At 36.9% G+C, this 21,958-nt stretch overlaps 1 long non-coding RNA gene across 1 annotated transcript in view; it reads right to left on the bottom strand.

Moving 5' to 3' along the window:
- Positions 1 to 21,958, bottom strand: part of LOC114885229 — a 42,654-nt gene that overhangs the window by 18,233 nt on the left and 2,463 nt on the right. The window contains exon 3 of the long non-coding RNA XR_003791042.1: positions 19,583 to 19,743. This is a non-coding gene — a long non-coding RNA (uncharacterized LOC114885229). The remainder of the gene's footprint in view (positions 1 to 19,582; positions 19,744 to 21,958) is intronic.

Genomic DNA, 21,958 nt, shown 5'->3' with positions numbered 1-21,958 from the left:
AATGTAGTCTCAGAGAAATTAAGCATTTTGCCTAAAGTCACACAGCAATTATTAGAAAAAGGATTTGAGTAAAAGTTGGTCTTATTGACTCCAGCATCAGTGATCTTCCTACTATGTTCCCACTGCTCTCAAGAGGGGACAGGCATTTTCTAAGGAAAAATATATGGCCAAAGAAACAGTGTAACTAACAATTTTCAGGAAAGCATTTGAGCATTCTATACCTGTCACAGCCAGCAGCATTTAGATGCAAATAGTTGGTTACAAGTCATGCAGGGCCTTGCAAGTCATGAACATTACTTAAGCAAAAAATAGGAAGAACTAAGGGGAAGAAACCCACTAGCTCTTTACTGGGGATCTACAGAGCACATTCTAGCCAATATGTGGAGAGACATCACATATATAACAGTTTGGGACATGACTATAGCTAAGACAAGCCAAAATCTAAGAGCAGTCCCAGCATCCATGACAAAACTTGGAATGTGTGCAGTGAGGTCACTGACCCTATGTCCATGTGACCAAGGATGTGGCCCTTTTCAAGACAGGCAGGACCTGTTCTGAGGGGACAAAGAAAGAAAATGCAACTTTTGCGAATAGATTTAAAAGCGGGGGAGAAAGGAGAAGGTGCATTAAGCAGTAATCCAAAGCACAAATGCAGCAGCACAATTACAGTCTAAGCCTCCATCCCCAGAGCAACAGAACCAAACTAGTCCTCCGCCTGGGATGAGCTCAGAGAAGCCCCAGCAAACAGCCTAACACACTGTCAAGGCCAAGCTACCTCACCAACGTAAGAGCTTGACAGTGGGGTTAGAGGGTGCAGACTGGTTTCGTTTCGTCTTGATTACTACTGTTTTCTAGTTGCACAGTTAAAAGATAAAAACATTCTCATTTTAAAAGGTTTGTTCTCCAGAAGAAAAAAGAAAGCAAAAAGGAGGTTATTTATTTAATCATTTTGATATTGATAGATATTTGAATTGTTTCTTTGTACATAAATTTTTGTGCATTTGTACAAACAATTTTTTAGAATCTATTGTTAGCAGTGTAACACGTGTACACGCTGACCAGGCCAAAAGCAGGAAGAGTAACGTGGTATGAGATACCATTAGTGTCTAGTCTGAGTCTATGGGAAAGGCTCATGCCTGTCCTTGGTACTTGCCCACGCCCTTGTCCCCATCCTGATCTGGGTCCCACACAGTTTGACCATCCTCTCACTGCCCCTGTCCGTAAACCCTATCTGGTGTGCTCACTATAACCCTTGGACATCGAAAACAGATTACCCTGTATTATAATCCTTTATGCAGAATATTCCCATGCTTCTTTGACTTAACTGCAACCCTGTTTAAACTGTTTTTTTAAAAAATCATGTCCTCTCGTGATGAGTCTGCTAAATTTCCCACAGAGTTGGAAGGGGAGTACAAGTGGCAAGAAGAGGAAAGTCTGCATTTTGCTGTTGTGTGATTGTTCCCTTTGCTGATTCCAGACCATTATTTCTTAATCATATAAAAATGCCTCCTTGAATAGATAGTGGCAGATGGTTGCACAACATCGTGAACATAATTAGTGCCACTGAATTGTACAGCTAAAATTAGTTAAAATGGTAAATTTTATGTTTTAAATATTTTGCTACAATTTTTAATTTTTTTAATATTTTATTTATTTATTTATTTTATTTGGCTGCGTCAGGTCTTAGTTGTGGCACGTGGGATCTTTCGGTGCAGTGCGTGGGCTTGGTTGCCCCACGGCATGTGGAATCTTCGTTCTGCAACCAGGGATCAAAACCCACGTCCCCTGCACTGGAAGGCGGATTTTTAATCATTGGCCCACCAGGGAAGTCCCTACTACAGTTTTTAAAAACGGCTCCTTTAAGGCACATGCCATATGCCCACCTCATACTCAACTCCTTGTCACCAGCGTTCTCAAACCTGTTCCCTCCCTCACAATGATCCAGGACTTAGGCCCAGGACTCAGTCATCCTCTCAGTTCCAAGTTAGACCTCTACTCAGAACAACAAAAAAAATGTATTCATGATTAAAATGTAAAACAAAATAATAATAATTATATAAATGTATTAGAAAAAATTTTGGAAAAATGTATGTATAATCCCAGGTAGGAGATTCTGGATGGAAAACCAGAACCCACAATGAGGGAAAAATAAGAGGCTTGACTTTATTAAAACTTAAAATGCATCAATAGAAAGAAAAAGATCTCCATAATGTTTAAAAACAAATAACAAAGAGAAGGAAAATAATCGCAAGACATATGACTGACAAAAGGTTATCCCTAATATACAAAGAGTGCCTACAGATTGATAAGAAAAAGACAAAAAAAAAAGAATGATAGCATAAATGGCCAAGGGATATAAACAGGTAATTCAGAGGAAATACAAATAACAGATTAATATAAGAAGATTCCCAAAGACACTAGCAGTTAGGAAAACACAAACTAAAACAGGGATATACCATTCCTACACCACTCCCCCAGCCCACACATTCACACTAATGATAATAACGAGCCAAAATTTAAGACATTGAGAATATGTGGAGCTGAGAAGGGTGGAGGACCAGTAACTCATCCATTGCTAATGGGAGTACAATTGCTTCAGTCTTTTTGTAATCTGGTAATATCCATAAAAATTTAAACTTGCTATACATTTTGGCCCATGATTCATGTCACCTTTATGAATCTACTGTAGAGAAATAGGATATATGTACAAAAATGTTCACTGTACTATTTATTTCTTCTTCTATACTATTACTCCCAAATCTCTTCCCATCCGTATGTTCCTTACTTTGGGGTCCCTATTCTTTAAGTTTCTTGTCTACTTCTGGCGACTTCTATTTTCTGACACATTTTTTCTCCCCCGAAACCACCCTGTAAAATCCCCACCCTTCATCATTCCTACCATTTGACTTCTCTGTTATTACAACTAGTCTGACATGGGCTGTTGCCAATAATCATGTAATAATGCAGACTGAAATCCCTGAAAATGTGTGGCCTCTTGCTTCACCTGAGGGCTTGGTGCAGACCGGCAAATGCTGTGTCTCTAAGCGGATGTCTGTCTTTTCCCTTTGTGATTATTCTAAAATGCAGCCTTCCGCAGATCCCAGACTTCTCACTACCTCCCTCATTCTTAGCTTTAGGACCTTGTCTTTTATCTCACTGAGAAGATGGAATTCACCAGACAAGAACAGTCTACATTTTCTTCCCTACCCCTTACACAAACCCTGTCAACATCCTCACCCATCCTCCCCACTTCCCTGAGAAAAGGGGGGGCACCCTTTCCACCCACGGTCATTTCTTCCAGTTGTGCGTTGGGTCTCATATTCATCGACTGCCTCAAGGATTTGTCTTGCATGTGTTTTTAGTCTCTCCCATTCAACTGAAATTTTCACCTCAAGCTGTAAACGTGCGCTACTCTCTCCTATCTATATGTAAAAATATATTGGCCTTACATATAACCCTTTCTTTAGATAACATCGCCTTCCTTCCTGCCATCACAAAACTTCTTAAAATAGACTTCTAAACTCATTGTTTCCACTTCCTTACCTTCTACTTATTAGTCAGTTCACTGAAATTTCACATCTTTCACCAGCACACCAATGAAGCATGTGAACAATGAACTCCACACTGTCAATTTCATTGAAGAGTCTCCCCTCATTATGTTACCTTACATCTCTTTACCATTTTATACTTTGAATGCTCCCTCCACCTTGAAAATCACTCCCTCCTTAGCTTTTATCACATTTCTTTCACACTCTCTCCTGTATGCCAGCACAGGAGTTTTCTCCCCTCCCCTTCATTTCCTTCCCCACCTCAGTACTAATAGTGAAATAAAGACCTTATTATCATCGAAGTTTTGCTATGAGAGAAGACCATTACTAGCAAGGAAAAGATTTGTCTTATAGATGTTCTAAGGTGAAGAAGATGAAAGACCTTCTCCTAAGTAAAAACTCATCACCTTTCCAGGATACAGCTGGAAGTGAAAAGTCATCATGATCTTGAGGATCCTGTGGTTCACTTCATCTTTGCTTGATGAGGGTATAGAGAAATAGACCCTTTAATTCATACATTGCTGGAGACTTTAAACTGGTGGTCCCATTTGAAAGTACCCATTGACCCAGCAATTCCCTCTGATATATTCATACATGTACAAAATAACATACAAACAGGATATTTATCTAAAATCTACAGGAAAAACCATAGGACCCAGAACAGCTAAAAGAATTTTGAAAACGAAATTGGGCAACTATATGACCCCATTTCAAGACTTAGTATAAAGCTACATTAGAGTAGAAGGGAAACAAATAAATAAATGGCACTGAAGAGAAAATGCAGAAATTGACCTACATGTATGTGATAATTGATTTTCAACAAAAGTATCAAGGGAATTCAATGAAAAAAGGGGTAGTTATGTCAATAACTGGTGCTAGAATAATTAGACATCTTTAAGAATAATAAAAAAAATGACCTCAACTCATACCTTATACCATACATAAAGGTAAGATCAAAATAGATCACATACCTAAATGCAAAACCGAAAACTACACAATTTCTAGAAAAAAACATAAAGGCAATCTTTGTGACCTTGGACTAGGCAAAGAGTTCTTAGACAACACACAAAAAATACAAATTAGAATACAAACACCGATAAAGTTGACTTCATAAAAATTTTCAACTTCTGTTCTTTGAAAAACACTGTTAAGATAATGAAAAGGCAAGCCACAGCCTGAGAAAAAAAATATTTGCAAAGTATATATCTGATAAGAACTTGTATTCAGAATATATAAAGAACTCTGACAACTCAATAACAAGAAAACAAATAAATTGGCAAAATATTTGAAGACATACTTTACCAAAGAAAAATGTATGGATGATAAATAAGCACATGAAAAATGTTCAACATAATTAATATTTAAGGTAATGGTAATTAAAACCACAATGAGATACTACTAAGTACCTATTAGACTAGCTAAAATTAAAAAGAGACTAGCTAAAATTAAAAAGACTGTAGCACAGTACTGTTCTTGGCCCAGAGAGTCAGTGCAAAGTAAAACAAAGATAAGTAAATGGACAGACCTATGTTTTCAACAATTATTTTTTAAAAGCTTTGTAAATCTAATCACTAGTCCAGAAAAACATGTATTTCTTCAGTTTCACTGGCACTGCTCCAAATTCATCTAGAAAAGCTACTTAAGTAAAGGACTGAGTGTACCTGAGTGTGTGAACATTTTGTTCCTTTGCCAGAAGAAAGAGAAAGATACAAAAGGACAGTAGGAAAATCCAGTCATCAGAAAGGAGAGAACCAAAGGAAAAGGCAACTGTTCCTGGCAAGATGAAGTTGTTTTCTTTACATCGTTTCTCTTCACCTTTGAGGAGGTTCAAATGACCTGGCCCACAATCTTGGACAGCATGCCCTTGCTTCAAGTCAGTCACCTGGCCTCCTGGGGAGAAAACTCACTTCACTACTGACTCAAATGCCAGTGCAATCGCTGGCAAAATTCTGTATTCCAAATTCAAACAGTAATAGAATTTACAACATTTTGAGCTAGGATCACAAAGCTTAAATTGAGAAACCAGCCTGGTGGACACTTGGGTAATATCCTTTGTGTTTGTAGAAGTCTGACTAGCAACTACTGTCAATTTCTGAAAGCATGTTCACCCTGGAAAAATAAATACCTGCCAAAATGCCAAAAAAAACCCGATTGACTATACCAAGTATGGCTGAGAATGTGAAGGAAATGGAACTCTCATACCTGTTGGAATAGAAAACGGTACAACCATTTTGGAAAAGAGCTTGGCAGTTTCTTAAAAAGTTAAACATATATCTACCAGATGATCCCGCCATTCCACCTCTAAGTATTTTTACTCAAGAGAAAAGAAAACCTATCTCCATACAAAGATTTGTATCTAAATGTGCATAACAGCTTTATTTTTAGTAGCCAAACACTGGAAATATCCATCAACATGTGAATGGATAAATAAATATGTCACATCCATAATAATAGAATATCAGCAATAAATAGGAGTAACTATTGACACACATGACAACATGGATAAATCTCAAAATAATTATGCTGAGTGAAAGAAGCCAGAAAAAAAAAAAAGAGTACATACTTAATGACTCTGTAAAACTCTATGTACTGTAAAACTCTAGAATACAATCTAATCTCTAATGACAGAAAGTAGGTCAGGGTTTTCCTGGGGTGGGGGACAGGAAGGAAATAGAGGGAGGAATTACAAAAAGCATGAGGATTATATAGTGATATATTCACTATCTTGATTGTGGTGACAGTTTTATGGGCATATTCATTATGTCAAAATTTAACAAATTTTACTCTTTAAATAAATTCAGTTTATTGTGTGTCAATTGTACCTCCATAAAACTGTGGGTTTTTTTGGGGGGGGGTGGGCAGTAACAAAAGAAGCTGTCATAGTAAGCTAGGTGAACAACCACTGTGGCTTGGACTAGTGTTAAAAGTGGAGATGGAGAGAAGTGATGAGATTTAGAATACACTTTGGTGGTAGAGATAAGAAAATGTGTTGAGGCACTAGTAAATGGAAAGAGAAAGGTATCAGAAAGCTCTGCAGTTTGGAATCTGAACAACTGAATGGATGGTAGGGCTGTTTCCTGAGATGGGGAAGACTCGGGAATAGGGACATGTAAGAGGACATTCATCCCCTCATTGTTTGTGACAGTGAGGGGACAAACTAGGTGTCTGTATTAAGGGAATGGGTACATAAAATGGAGACTGTACAGCAGCTAAAAGGATGAATTACGAGTACATAGCGCAACGTGGATAGATCTCAAAAACATAATGCTGGTGGAAAAAGTAAAGCAGTGATATACAGAAAAAACATTTAATTAAATATGAAACGAAGACTAAAACTACATATTTTTTAAGGATACAAATAAGCTCAAGGAATGTATCAAACATCAAAGTATATTCCTGTGGAGGAAAGAGGAACGGAAGCGGGGATACAGGAAGAAGGAGAAGGTGAACAGAACTTGGAGGGGCATATATGAACTGATAGGGATGGTTTGATGAATTCTAATCCCTGTACCTAAGGTCCAAAAATTATTTAATAAAGTACAATAATATAGCAAAAAACCAAAATGGACAAGAGTCCAGGGTGACTAGGAAACAAGCTATTTCTAATGTAACATCCTTAAGGGGGACAAACAGTGAGGAACTAGCCCCAGCTCTGATGACAGGTGGCAAAAAGCCTTACAAGAGGACTGAACCCTAGACACAGAGGAAAGCTGTCCACATCCCATCTGTCCAGGGGAGAATTTAAGTGAATGCTGTGCTCCTGTGCTTCTCTTTGGGTAAGTAAATGCACTGTGCACCCGGTGGTTGCCAAGCCAAGGCCCAAATGGAATCGGAATCATCACATCCTTAACCAAGTGGGAGTCACTACCGTTATATCCATAACCAGGAGATACCCCTCGGCCCCAGAACCAAAGGTAAGAGATTATAAGGAGCTAGAAATTTGTTTCCACTACTTCCTTCTATGAACATTACACAGCTGTCCCTCAGTATCCTCATGGCATGGGTTCCAGGACTAGTGCTGTACACAGTGTGTCTCTAGTGCCGAATAAAGGGTGTCGTTCCCACACATGTATGTATATAGTGCTGACTATATCTAGATTCAACTGGTCCTCTGCCTTCTTAGAGCCAGCTGTTGAATGCTCACATGAGTAGGGTTAAGGGAGGATTCAGATACACTGTGTTTTTTGCTCAGTTTCCCCTAATTAACTCGTGGGCTAATAGAAACAACTAGAATAAGAATTTTAAAATTCTTATTATTTATCCATTCAAGTATTGAATATTCACTGATACAAGCAAACACTATTTTAGGTGTTTGGGATACAAGGGTGGATAAGATACAGTCCATGTCCTAAAAATACTACAAAAGGGAAAGACAAGTAAACATCACAATCCAGTGTCATCAACAGTACAGAATTATGGTTTCCTTCATCACTCCCTCCTATATCTTTAAACAACACCTTCCCTCCTTATCTATTCCCAACCTTACTAAGGAGAAATAATAATGTTTTTCTCATTTTTGAGGCATTTGTGCCAAAAATAATTGGGGGATCAACCTCATAAACTGCTTCTGTACATTTTCCTCTGTAAAAATGCCTTACCAGATTGACCATTGTTGTGAAATTCATGTGCAAATCGCATTCAAAACATGGGAAAGACAGTCACATGTTGGTTTATTCAATCACACCTATGCGTTCTCAGAAAAACTAAATTCAGTCAAGGCCAGCTCTTTAAGGAAGTGTGAAGAGCTGAGAATCAAAGCACCACCCTGCTCTCATTCACCTTCCACAACTTATTTTCTCACCATTTGCATCATTCTTTAGAATAAAGCTTTACCTGCAAAGGACCACTGTTAGGATAAAAATATATTATCAGCGAGGAGTAGCATGTCAACCCACTGGCACACATAAAAACCCTCTAGTACATTGGCAATAGTACATATTTGCACAGATTTCATCAGCCGAGCTCAGATATAACGTAGAAAAAGTACATTTTTGACAGAGATGATGGGGTTGAAGGAGGCAATCTTAGTCACTAGAGTGCGAAATACTAAAAGCACACCTCAACTATTTCACAAATTTGCCTACATCCAGTCTTTAAGTGGTTAATATCTAAATACTCTCAGAAAGTCCAGCAAGAAACCATCAATCCCAGGGAAGCAGGATTAATCTCACATCTAATGTATAGACTAGAAGGGTAGCACTCACTAAATATGTACCCATGACTAACCTGACACCCAGAGACCAGCTCCCTCTTTTTAGCGAGCCACATGACAGACTGACCATTCATCAGTGTTTGACCTTCTTACAGACCCACGGTAAAGCAACTTCACAGCTAGAGGCTTGGAGACCACTTTTGCTCCCGTGGTCTCCCAGAGCTATTTTTGTTAGTAGATAGCTGTCTAATTGTTGTTCTTTGTGGCATCAGAGGCTGGAGTCTCCTACTCTGCCATCATTGATGTCACACCTCTGAATCTGTACTGATTTATAAATAAATGACTGAATAAATAAATGGGGGAGAAGTTAAAATTTTCCTTACACAGATTCCAGATAATATATGGAGATACTCCTGCCTCATGTTTGCAATTTAATCCTCCTCCCCTTGAGTGTTGGCAATACTTAGCAACTCACTTCCAAAGAATAATGTATTGATGGGGAAAACAGTAATTTTACAGTGGAGAAACCTGGCAAACACAACCTCACCCATGAACAGGGTTAAGTGTGTGAACAACCAGTGATAAGTCTTGTTGATATCATGCACCCCCAACATGATGCAATGAGAAAGGCACCTAATCACTAAAGTATATTTCACCAAAACCCATAACCTCAGTCTAAACATGAAAAATAATCAGATAACTCCAAATTGAGACCTGTAAGTATCTGACCAGTACCCTTCAAATTCATCAAGGTCATAAAAAGTAAGAAAATACTGAGGAACTATTACAGACCAGAGAAGACTAAGAAAATTTGAAAACTAAATGCACGGTGGTATCCTGGGTTACATCCTGGAACAGGAAAAAGAAAATTAATAGAAAACTGGTGAAATTCAAGAAAACCTGGAGTTATTTAATAATAATGTAGCAGTGTTTATTTCTTGGCTTTGACAAATGTATCGTGATTATATAAGATGTTGACATTAGGGACTTCCCTGGTGGCACAGTGATTAAGAATCCGCCTGCCAGCGCAGGGGACACGGGTTCAAGCCCTGGTCCGGGAAGATCCCACATGCCGCGGAGCAGCTAAGCCCATGTGCCACAACTACTGAGCCTGTGCTCTAGAGCCCGTGAGCCACAACTACTGAGCCCACGTGCCACAACTACTGAAGGCTACACGCCTAGAGCCTGTGCTCTGCAACAAGAGAAGCCACTGCAATGAGAAGCCCACGCACTGCAACAAAGAGTAGGCCCCTCTCACTGCAACTAGAGGAAGCCCATACACAGCAACTAAGACCCACCGCATCCAAAAAATTAAATAAATTTTAAAAAATAAATAAGATGTTGACATTAGGGGGAGTGGGGTGAAGGGTATAAAGGAATGCCTTGTACTATCTTTGAACTTTGAAGAGTCTCAGCAGAGAAGTAGAAACTATAAAAAAGAACAAAGTGAATATTCTAAAACAGAAAATAAATCCATAATTTTTAACTTAAAAAATTTTTTAAAGAATGTGACTAACAGCAAATTGGAAAGAACAGAAGAAGAAGTCAGTGAATGTGAAGATATATTGCTGGGAATTATCTAATATGAAGAAGAGAAGAAAAAGTGAACAGAGCTTCAGTGACCTGTAGGACAATATCAAGTAGTATAATATAAGTGCTACATTTATGAAGTCCCAGAAATACAGGAGAAATATAATACAGCAGCAAAAGAATTTGAAGAATTAATGGTCAAATAATTCCCAAATTTAGTGTAAAACTTGCAGCTATGAGAAAATGAACCCCAATCAGGATAAATATAAGGAATATCACACCTAAAGAACATCATGGCAAAACTGCTGAAAACCAAAGATAAAGAGAAAATACTGCAAGCAGCCAGAGAAAAATAACACATTAACAGAGGGGAACAATGACATGAATGATAGCTGAATTCTCATCAGAAATCTAAAAGGAGAAAGACAATGGAATGCCATTTTTAGAAAGGTAAAAGAATAACACTGTTGGTGCAGCCACCACAGGAAACAGTATGGAGGTTCCTCAAAGAATTAAAAATACAACTACCGGGCTTCCCTGGTGGCTCAGTGGTTAAGAGTCTGCCTGTTAATGCAGGGGACATGGGATCGAGCCCTGGTCCGGGAAGATCCCACATGCCACAGAGCAACTAAGCCCGGGTGTCACAACTACTGAGCCTGCGCTCTAGAACCCGGGAGCTGCAACTACTGAAGCCTGCGCACCTAGAGCCCGTGCTCCACAACAACAGAATCCACCACAATGAGAAGCCCGTGCACCACAACGAAGAGTAGCCCCCGCTCGCAGCAACTAGAGAAAGCCCATGCACGGCAACAAAGACTCAACGCAGCCAAAAATTAATTAATTAATTAATTAATTTTTTAAAATAGAGAAGACTTTAAAATAAATAAATAAATAAATAAAAATATAACTATCATACTATCCAGCAATTCCACTTCTGGGCATGTATCTGAAGGAAATAAAGTCACAATCTCAAAGACGTATCTGTGCCTCCATGTTTATTGCAGCATTATTTACAATAGCCAAGACATGGAAATAGCCTAAGTGTCCATTGATTAATGAATGGATACAGTAAATGTGAGACAGATATATATATATATATTTCAGCCATAAAAGAGAAGCAAATCCTGCCATTTGTGACAACATTGGTAGACCCTGAACTCATAGAAACAGAAAGTAGAACGGTGGTTGCCAGGGACCAGGGCACGGAGGAAATGGAAAGATGCTGGTCAAATGGTACAAACTTCCAGTTATAAGATGAATAAATTCTAGAGATTTAGTGTACAGCATAGTGGCTATACCTAACAATACTGTATTGTATACTTGAAATTTGCTGAGAGTAAATCTTAAATGTTATCACTACAAAAAAAAACATAAGTATGTGAGCTGATGGCTGTGGTAAATAACCTTACTGTGGTAATCATTTCACAATATATAAATGTATCAAATAATCAGGTTGTACACCTTAAATTTACACAATGTTATACGCCAACTGTATCTCAATAAAGCTGGAGTAGGGGTCAGGAGGAGAATAATACTCCCAATCCAGAATTCTATATCCAGTAAAAACATCCAGCAAAATGAAGAGGAAAAAAAAAAACCATTTTCATAGTAAAGAAAACAGATAATTTGTCATGAGCAGTCTGGCACTACTAGAAATACTAAAGAAACTTCTTCATACTGAAAATGTCACAAGATGAAAATTTAAATCTACAAGACTGAAGACAAGAAGAAGTGGTAAATATTTACATACATATAAAAGATGGCGGTTTGTTTCCTCCCCTTAATTTCTTTAAAAGAAAGAAAAAAAAAGCAAAATAGATAAGACAAATTGTACACAAATAGCAAAGGGAAAGACCGAAAGCCAACCATATCAATAATTGAATTCATCATAAATAGACTAAACAGAGAACTCCCTGGCAGTCCAGTGGTTAGAACTCAGCGTTCTCACTGCCGGGGCGCCAGCTTTGATCCCTGGTCAGGGAACAAGGATCCTGAAAGCTGCAGCGCCCAGCCAAAAAATAATAATAATAAAAGTAAATAAATAAACAAAGTGCATAGTGGGACTTCCCTGGTGGTCCAATGGTTAACACTCCACGCTCCCAATGCAGGGGGCCCACGTTCAATCCCTAGTCAGGGAACTAGATCCCGTGTGCCACAACTAAAGATTCCGCATGCCGAAACTAAAAGATTCTGCATGTCACAACTAAAAGATTCCACATGCTGCAACAAAGATCCCACATGCTGCAACAAAGATCCTGCAAGCAGCAACGAAGATCCCACGTGCCACAACTAAGACCCAGTGCAACCAAATAAATAAGTAAATAAATAAATATTAAAACAAAGTGCATAGTGAACTACTCTTTCAAATAAATGAATAAATAGACTAAATACATCAAATAAATGACAATGAGACTGTAACACTAAATGAAATAGCAAGAACCAACTATATGTTCTATATAACACACACAGTTTAAATATAATGACACAAAGAGGTTTAAGGAATATATTGGAAAAGATATACCATGCAACAGTAAACAAGAAACCTGGAGTGATATATTAGTTTCTTATTGTTGCTGTAATAAATTAGCACAAACACTGCGGCTTAAAATGATGTATATTTATTCTCTCACAGTTCTGTGTGTCAGAAGTGTAAAATGAATCCATTTCCTTGATTTTTCCTGCTTCTAGAGGCTACCCAAATTCCTTAGCTTATGGCCCCTTTCTCCGTCTTCAAAGGGCATCACCCCAATCTCTGCTTCCACTGCCTCATCTCCTTTTTCTGATTTTAACACTACTACCTCCCTCTTATAAGTATCACTGTGATTACATTGGACCCATCTGGATAATCCAACATAATCTCTCTTGCAAGATTATTAATTTAATATCTACAAAGTTTCTTTTGCCATATAGGGTAACATATTCACAGATTCTAGGGATTAAGACGTGGACATCTTTTGGGGGATGGGAGAGGGGGACATTATTCAGCCTACCACAATTGGTTATATTACAAGACAAAACTGACAAGTATGAAGAAGTACATTTCATAATTATATGAATCACAGCATTAAGCATACACAACTATAAATGAGCATGCACCTAATAATACTGAATAAAACTTCCAAACATAGGAAGCAAAACTGACTGAATTAAAGGGAGAAATAAACAAATCCATAATCACATTTGTAGATATAAACATCCCTTTCTCAGTTACTGATAAAACAGACAAAAAAATATCAGTTAAAAATATAAAAGATCTAAACAATACTATCAACCACCTTGACCTAATTGAAATTTACCAAACAAAATAATATCAAACAACTACAAAATACCCATGACTTTCAAGTGTAAATGGAATGTTCATCAAGTAAATTATATATTGAGTAATAATGTTTTAATAAATTTCAATATATTGAAATACTACAGATATGTTCTATGACCACAGTGGAATCAATTACAAAAAGTCTAGAAAATTCTTAAATATTCAGAAATTAAAACATCCCTAAATATTTGGAAATTATAATCATCAGGGAAATACGTATCAAAACTACAATGATATATCACCTCACATTTGTTAGAATGGCTAATATCAAAAAGACAAGAAATGAGAAGTGTTGGAGAGAATGTGGAGAAAAGGAACTCTTGTGCACTGTCGGTGGGAACAAAAATTGGAGCAACCACTATGGAAAACAGTATGGAGACACCTCAAAAATTAAAAATTGAACTACCATGTGATCCAGCAATTCCACTTCTAGATATTTATCCAAAAAAGACAAAATCACTATCTTGAAAAAAATATCTGTACCCCCCTGTTTATTGCAGCTTTATTCATAATAGCCAACACATGGAAACAACCTAAGTGTCCACTGATAGATGAATGGATAAAGAAAATGTGATTTTATATATATAATGGAATATCATTCAGCCATTAAAAAAGGAAACCTGCCACTTGTGACAACATGGATGAAACTTGAGAGCATTACGCTAAGTAAAACAAGTCAGACAAAGAAAGACAAATACTGTATGATCTCACTTACATGTGGTATCTAAAGAAAAAAGAAACCCGAACTCATAGATATAGAGAACAGGTTGGTGATTGCCAGAGGTGGGGAGTAGAGATGGGGGAAACGAGTGAAGGTAGTCAGAAGGTACAGTCTACCAGTTACAAGGAAGTCATGCAGATGTAATATACATCATGGTGACTATAGTTAACAATATTGTATTATACACTTACAAATTGTTAAGAGAGTAAATTGTAAAAGTTCTCATTACAAGAAAAAAAATTGTAATTGTGTGGTAATGAATGTTAAGTAAACTTATTGTGGTAATCATTTCAAATTGTATACATGTATCAAATCATATACTGTGCACCCAAACCTAATACAATTGTAATATGTCAATTATATCTCAAAAAATATATATAAAAAATTAAAATGTTAGAGAGAAGTGTCAAAAATCTACTATTTTTAACCTGAGACATTTCCATTGACATAATAATAAAAATAATTTAAAAGGGGGAAAAAAACAAAGAAAATTAAGTTCTCTTAGAAGAATTAAGATGACTTTTTGTACATCTAAAAAAAATACACACATTTCTAAATAATACATGGGTAAAAATTACAAAATATATCAAACTAAATTATTATAAAAACACAATAGAAGAATTTGTAGAACACAGCTAAAACAGAGGCTTGGAGGGAATGTTATAGCTTTAAATGAATACAAAAGTAGAAAGATTTTAAATAAACAATCAAGTTTAAGAAGATAGAAAAAGAAGAGCAAATTAAAACCAAAGTAAGCAGATCAGAATTTTAAAATCTGAAATCAATAAAATTTTTAAAAACCAAGCAATAGAAAAATTAACAAAGCCAAAATTTGGTTCTTTGATAAGATTACTGATTGATAAACTTTTAACAAGACTGATCAAGAAACAGAGAGGGCTCAAATTATGAATATCAAGAATAAAGAGAGTATATCTCTATAGATTTTAAAGACATTAAAAGGATAATAAAGGAATATTATATCTATATACCAATAAATTTAACAATGTAGATAAAATGGAAAAATTCCTTGCAAAACACAATTTACCAAACTGACACAAGAAGAAATGTTTGAATAACTCTCTTTTCACTCAAAAAATTGAATTTGTTAGTACACACCTTCCCATTATGAAAGCTTCTGGGGCTTCCCTGGTGGCGCAGTGGTTGAGAGCCCGCCTACCGATGCTGGGGACACGGGTTCGTGCCCCGGTCCGGGAAGATTCCACATGCCGCGGAGCGGCTGGGACAGTGGGCCATGGGCCTGCGCGTCTGGAGCCTGTGCTCTGCAATGGGAGAGGCCACAGCAGAGAGAGGCCCGCGTACCGCAAAAAAAAAAAAAAAAAAAAAGCTTCTGTTTACCAAGGGGGAAGGGGGGAGTATAAATTGGGATATTGAGATTGACATATACACACTACTATATATAAAATAGATAACTAAAAAGAACCTACTGTATAGCACAGGGAACTCTATTCAATACTCTGTAATGACCTATATGGAATAGAATCTAAAAAAAAGAGTGGATATATGTATAACTGACCCACTCTGCTGTACAACAGAAACTAACACAACAGTGTAAATCAACTCTACTCCAATAAAAAAATTAATTTAAAATATTTAAATTTAATTTTAAAAAAAGAAAGCTTCTATTTTGTAGTCACTTTGCTGTACAGCAGAGACTGACACAACATTGTAAATCAACTATACTTCAATTAAAAAAAAAAGAAAGAAAAAGAAAGCTTCATGTTCAGATGACTTCAAATAGCATATTACATCAAACTTTAAGGAATAAATAACACAATCCCTTCAGAAAACAGAAAATGAAAGTACACCCTCCAACTTATTTTAGGAGGCCATCATGACCCTGAGAAAAAATTACAAGTATGTAAATTACAGACCCCAACCCTCATAAATATAGACATCAAAATCTTTATAAAAAAAAAACTATCAGCAAATCAAATCCAGAAGAACATAAAAGAGGTAATTCATCATGACAAAGTGTGGTTTATTCCAAGAACAAAGCAAGAATGTCTAATTTTACCATTTCTATTCAACACTGTACAGAAAGAACTAGACAAGGATAATAAATAAAAGATCAAAAGATAGTAGAATTTACCAGTGAAGCCATCTGGGCCTAAAGTTTTCTTTATGGGAAGCTTTTAACTATAAATTCAATTTCTTTAATGGATAGTGAGATATTCAAGTTATGCATTTTTTCTTGAGTTAACCTCAGTAGTTTGTGTCTTTCAATAAATCTGTTCTTTTCATCTAAGTCAGGGGTGAGCAAACATTTTCTGTAAAAGGCCACATAGTAAATATCTCAGGCTTTCCTGGCTATATGGTCTTCTCGCAACTACTCAACTCAGCCATTATAGTACAAAAGCAGACATGGATAAATATAAACAAGTATGTGTGTCTGTGTTCCAGTAAAACTTTATTCACAAAAGAGGTGGCAAGTGAATTAATGTCGATTAGTCAAGTTAGTTGATGGTGTTGTTCAAGTCCCCTATATCACTGCAGATTTTCTGACTATGTTAATTATGAGAAGAGGATATTGAAATCTCCAACTATAATTGTCAATTTGTCTTTTTCTCTCAAATTCTCTCAGATTTTGCTTCACATATTTTAAAGCTGTTATTAGCTACAAACACGTGTCCTCTTGATGATCTAATTCTTTTATCCTTATGAAATGTCCCTCTTTATCCATGGGAATATTCCTTGTTCTAAAATCTACTTTGTCTAATTAATATAGGCATTCTAGCTTTTTTTGGATTAGTGTTTGCATGGTATAATTATTTCCATCCTTTTATTTTTTGTTTGTTTATTTTCCCAGAGAGCATATACTTGGGTCTTACTTTTTTCTTTTATCTAATCTGATAATCTCTGCCTTTTAATTGGAGTATTTAGGCCATTTTAGATCATGTGATTATCATTATAGATAGCCTTATATCTACTATCTTGCTATTTATATGTTTGATTTATTCTTTATTCATTTTTTCCTATTTTCCTGATTTTTTTTATAAAATTGAATGTCTTTTATGATTCCACTTTATCTCCCTTATTGGTATATCAGTTATACCTTTCTCTTTCCTTGTTTCCTCTTTTCCTTCTTCCTTCATTCCTTCTTTCCTTTTTTAATTTTTTTGGCTGCTCCACGTGGCTTGCGGGATCTCAGTTCCCTGACCAGGGACTGAACTTGGGCCATGGCAGTGAAAGCCCAGAATCCTAACCACTAGGCCACCAGGGAACTCCCTTTTCTTTTTTTTCTTTTTTCTTTTTCTTTTTTTGGATGCTCTAGAGTCTCCATTATATCTTTAATCACATTCTTCCTCCAAATAATATTATACCACTTCATGTATATCAAATGCACCTTACAATAGTATACTTTCTCTCCCTCTTCCTGGCCACTGTCAAACATTTTACTTCTACCTATGTTATAAATTCCACAATAGATTGTTAATATTTTTCTTTTAATCAGGCATTAATCTTTTAAAGGTATCTTTTAAAATTAGAACAAAAGTGTTTCATAGTTATACTCATATTTATCATTGCTAAACTTCTTCATTTCCTTACATAATTCTAAATTCCCATGTGGTATAATTTTCCTTCTGGAAGAAGAACTTCCTTTAATATGTATTTTAGTGGTCTGTTTGCAATGAATTCCTCATCTTTTGTTCATCTGAAAAAAATTTTAATTTGCCTGCATTTTTATTTTTAATTTATTTATTTTTATTTTTGGCTGCGTTGGGTCTTCATTGCTGCACGTGGGCTTTCTCTAGTTGCAGTGAGCAGGGGCTACTCTTCATTGCAGTGCATGGGCTTCTCATTATGGTGGCTTCTCTTGTTACAGAGCATTGGCTCTAGGCACGCAGGCTTCAGTAGTTGTGGCACACAGGCTCAGTAGTTGTGGCTCACGGGCTCTAGAGCACAGGCTCAGTAGTTGTGGAGCACACGCCTAGTTGCTCCGCGGCATGTGGAATCTTCCCGGACCAAGGCTTGAACCTGTGTCCCCTGCATTGGCAGGCAGATTCTTAACCACTGTGCCATCAGCGAAGCCCCTGCCTTCATTTTTTTAAAGGTATTTTTGTATGTTGACAGGGTTCTCCTCCCCCACAGAAGTACTTTACAGGTGTCTAATTTTGTCTGACTTGCATAGTTTCTGATGTGAACTATGCCACTGTGTTTTTTCCCCTCTGGCTGCTTTTAGGATGTTCTATTTATCACTGCTTTTCAAGAGCTTGATAATAATGTGTCTTCATGTTTCTTCTGCTTGATATTCATTGAATATCTCTGATTTGTAAATTTATAGTTTTCATCAAATTCTGAAAAATTTTGGCCAATATATTTTCTGTCCTCTTTCTGAAGCTTTAATTTTAAATATATTTGATTGCTTGATATTGTACCATAAGTAACTGAAGTTCGGGGTTTTTTGGGGGTTTTTTGGAGGGGGAGGGTCTTTTTTCCTCATGTGTTTATTTTGGATATTTTCTAATGATATGTCTTCAAGTTAATTAACTTTCCTGGGACTTCCCTGGTGGTCCAGTGGTTAAGAATCTGCCTTCCAATGCAGGGGACATGGGTTCAACCCCTCATCGGGGAACTAAGACCCCACATGTCACGGGGCAACTAAGCCCATGTGCCAAAACTTTAGAGCCCGCACGCTGCAACTACAGAGTCCACGCACTCTGGAGCCCACTCGCCACAACTAGAGAGAAGCCCGTGTGCCGCAACGAAAGATTCCGTAAGACCCAGAGAAGATCCTGCATGCCGCAACTAAGACCCGATGCAGCAAAAATAAATAAATAATTTTTTAAAAAATTTAACCTTTCCTTCTGTAGTTTCTAGTCTATTGTTGATTCCATTCAGTATATTTTCATTGCATCATTTCAGATATTGTATTTCTCATCTGTGGAAGCATAATTTGGTTTATTTTTAAAATATCTTGCCTTTTTCTCTTTATAATGTTCAATGTTCATCTTATCTACTGAACATATGAAGTGTATTTATAATAGCTATTCTAACATCCTTTCTGCAAATTCTTTCATCTTTGTCATTTCTGGTTCAGTTTCTAATGACTGATTTTTCTCCTGGTTATGGGTTATATTTGCCTCCTTTGCATGCCTGATAATCTTTTGCTGGATTCCAGACATTGTGAATTTTATGTTGTTGGTGCCAAATTGTCTTGAGCTCTTTTCAAAATTGTTGGCTTTTGTTATTGGACACAGTTACTTGGTACCAGTTTGATCCTTTTGAGGCTTGCTTTTTGACAAGAATTAGTAAGCAGAGGCAACTGTAAGCAGGGATAAGCAGGGGCTCACCTTATTTTCCTTCTCTCAGGAATCACTGTCCTGTACTGCCTGTTGTCCAGTATCTGAAAACCGCTGTTTCATATATTTTCGTTTTCCAGTTGTTTCAGATGAGAAAATAAATCCAGTCCCAGTTACACCATGATGGCCAGAAGTTCAAAAGAAAGAAGCAACTGCCAAAATCAGTAAATTTAGCAAGGTTACAGGATATAGGTCAAAATACAAAACTCAACTGTATTTTTATACACTACTAGCAAACATTCGTAAAAAAAAACTTTCACAATATTTTCAGTTATAAAAGCATCAAAATGTGAGTACTTGGGAATAAATGTAACAAATGACATGTAAGACCTCTACGCTGAAAACAATAAAACATAGCTGAAAGAAATTAGATAAGACCTAAATAAATAGAGTGTATCCTATCCATGGACTGTAAAATTCAACATTGTTAAAATGTCAATTTTCCTCAAATTTACCTTTAGATTCACATTAATCCCAATTATAATTCCAGCAAGATTTTTTAAACAGAAATTGACAGGTTGATTCTAAACATATTTATGGAAATGCCAAAACAATCTTGAAAACACAGGAAGATTTACACTAACTTACTTCAAGACTTATAAAGCTAGAAGAATCAAGACAGTGTGTTGTTGGCATAATAATGAACAAAGAGATCAATGGAACAAATTAAGTCCAGAAACAGAATCACATGTATATAGTCAACTGATTTTCAACAAAGTTCCAAAGCAACTTAAGGGAGAAAGAAAAGTGAACAAACATTACTGGAAGACCTATACATCCATGTGGGAAAAAAACTGACCTCGACCCTACCTCAACAATACAAAAAAATTAATTCAAAATTGATCACAGGGACTTCCCTGGTGGCGCAGAGGTTAAGACTCTGTGCTCCCAATGCAGGGGGCCCAGGTTTGATCCCTGGTCAGGGAACTAGATCCCACATGCATGCTGCAACTAACAGTTCGCATGCCACAACTAAGGAGCCCGCGAGCCACAACTAAGGAGCCCAGCTGCTACGACTAAGACCCAGCGCAACCAAATAAATAAACATAATAAATATTTTTTAAAAACTTTAAAAAACTGATTACAGATACAAACATAAAAGCTAAAACTATAAAGCTTCTTGGAAGAAAACATAGATACAACCTAAATACCCATCAGGAGAATAGATCAACAAGTTCTGAAATATTCATACAATATAGTACTATCTAGCCAAAAAAAGAGAAAAACCCTGCTACTGATATATGTAACAACAGAACCTCACAGACATTTTATTGAGTGAAAGAAACCAAACACAGCATATGATTCATTTTTTTTTTATGATTCAATTTTATATGAAATTCTGGAAAAGACAAAATTAATCTATGGTAAAAATTTCAGAGCAATAGTTGCCTCTAGGCCTAGGAGAATGACTGGAAAAGGGCATGAGGAAATTTTCTTGGGTGATGAAAATCTGCTAAGTCTTGATTAGAGAGGGGTTACAGTTATGATGCATTTGTCAAGATTCACTGAATTCTATACTTAAAAGTTGTGGGACTTCCCTGGTGGTGCAGTGGTCAAGAATCTGCCTGCCAATGCAGGGGACACGGGTTCGAACCCTGATCCAGGAAGATCCCACATGCCACAGAGCAATTAAGCCTGTGCACCACAACTACTGAGCCTGCACTCTAGAGCCCACGAGCCACAAATACTGAGCCCATGTGCCACAGCTACTGAGGCCTGCGTGCCTGGAGCCCGTGCTCCACAACAAGAGAAGCCACGGCAATAAGAAACTCGCGCACCGCAGGGAAGAGTAGCCCCCATTCGCCACAACTAGAGAAGGCCCTCGTGCAGCAACGAAGACCCAACACAGCCATAAATAAATAAATAATTTTTAAAAAGCGTTGTGAATTTCATGATTTATATATTTTACCTCAATAACAAAAAAAAAAGCTTTAAACAAACATTGAACTCTAATTAGTAGGCTTGGTTTACCAGTTATAAAGTTACTTCCTGTGTTTTCTCATGTGTGAACAAACATATAAATATGTTGAATATAATGGGAGCTGATTTCCCACTCTTGGAAAGATATATAGATTTCCTAACTGTCTGCTGAGAGGGACCAAAGCAAGGACACACAAGTAGCAATAAACACACCCTGTAATCAGATCTTGGTTTCTCAATACCCTTCTCCACTAAAAGGAACCAGGCCGCCTTCGAGATATGATTGATTCTAGGGTAAGAAAAATTCAAGATCCACATGGAACATCTATGTGCCCAAAAGTAAAAGACTGCTCAAAAAATGATGGGGACAAGTCCAAAGGACAAAGAAGCCACCATAAAGAGACTCCCACTGACAGTTCAACAGTGACCCAGTGACCCACAGCCTCC

The sequence above is a fragment of the Monodon monoceros genome, unplaced genomic scaffold (genome assembly GCF_005190385.1).
Source record: "Monodon monoceros isolate NGI ecotype Baffin Bay Population unplaced genomic scaffold, NGI_Narwhal_1 Super_Scaffold_6, whole genome shotgun sequence".
Lineage (NCBI taxonomy): Eukaryota > Metazoa > Chordata > Mammalia > Artiodactyla > Monodontidae > Monodon > Monodon monoceros.
Note: the sequence above shows the minus strand (reverse complement) of the source record. Positions and strands in the feature narration are given on the sequence as shown.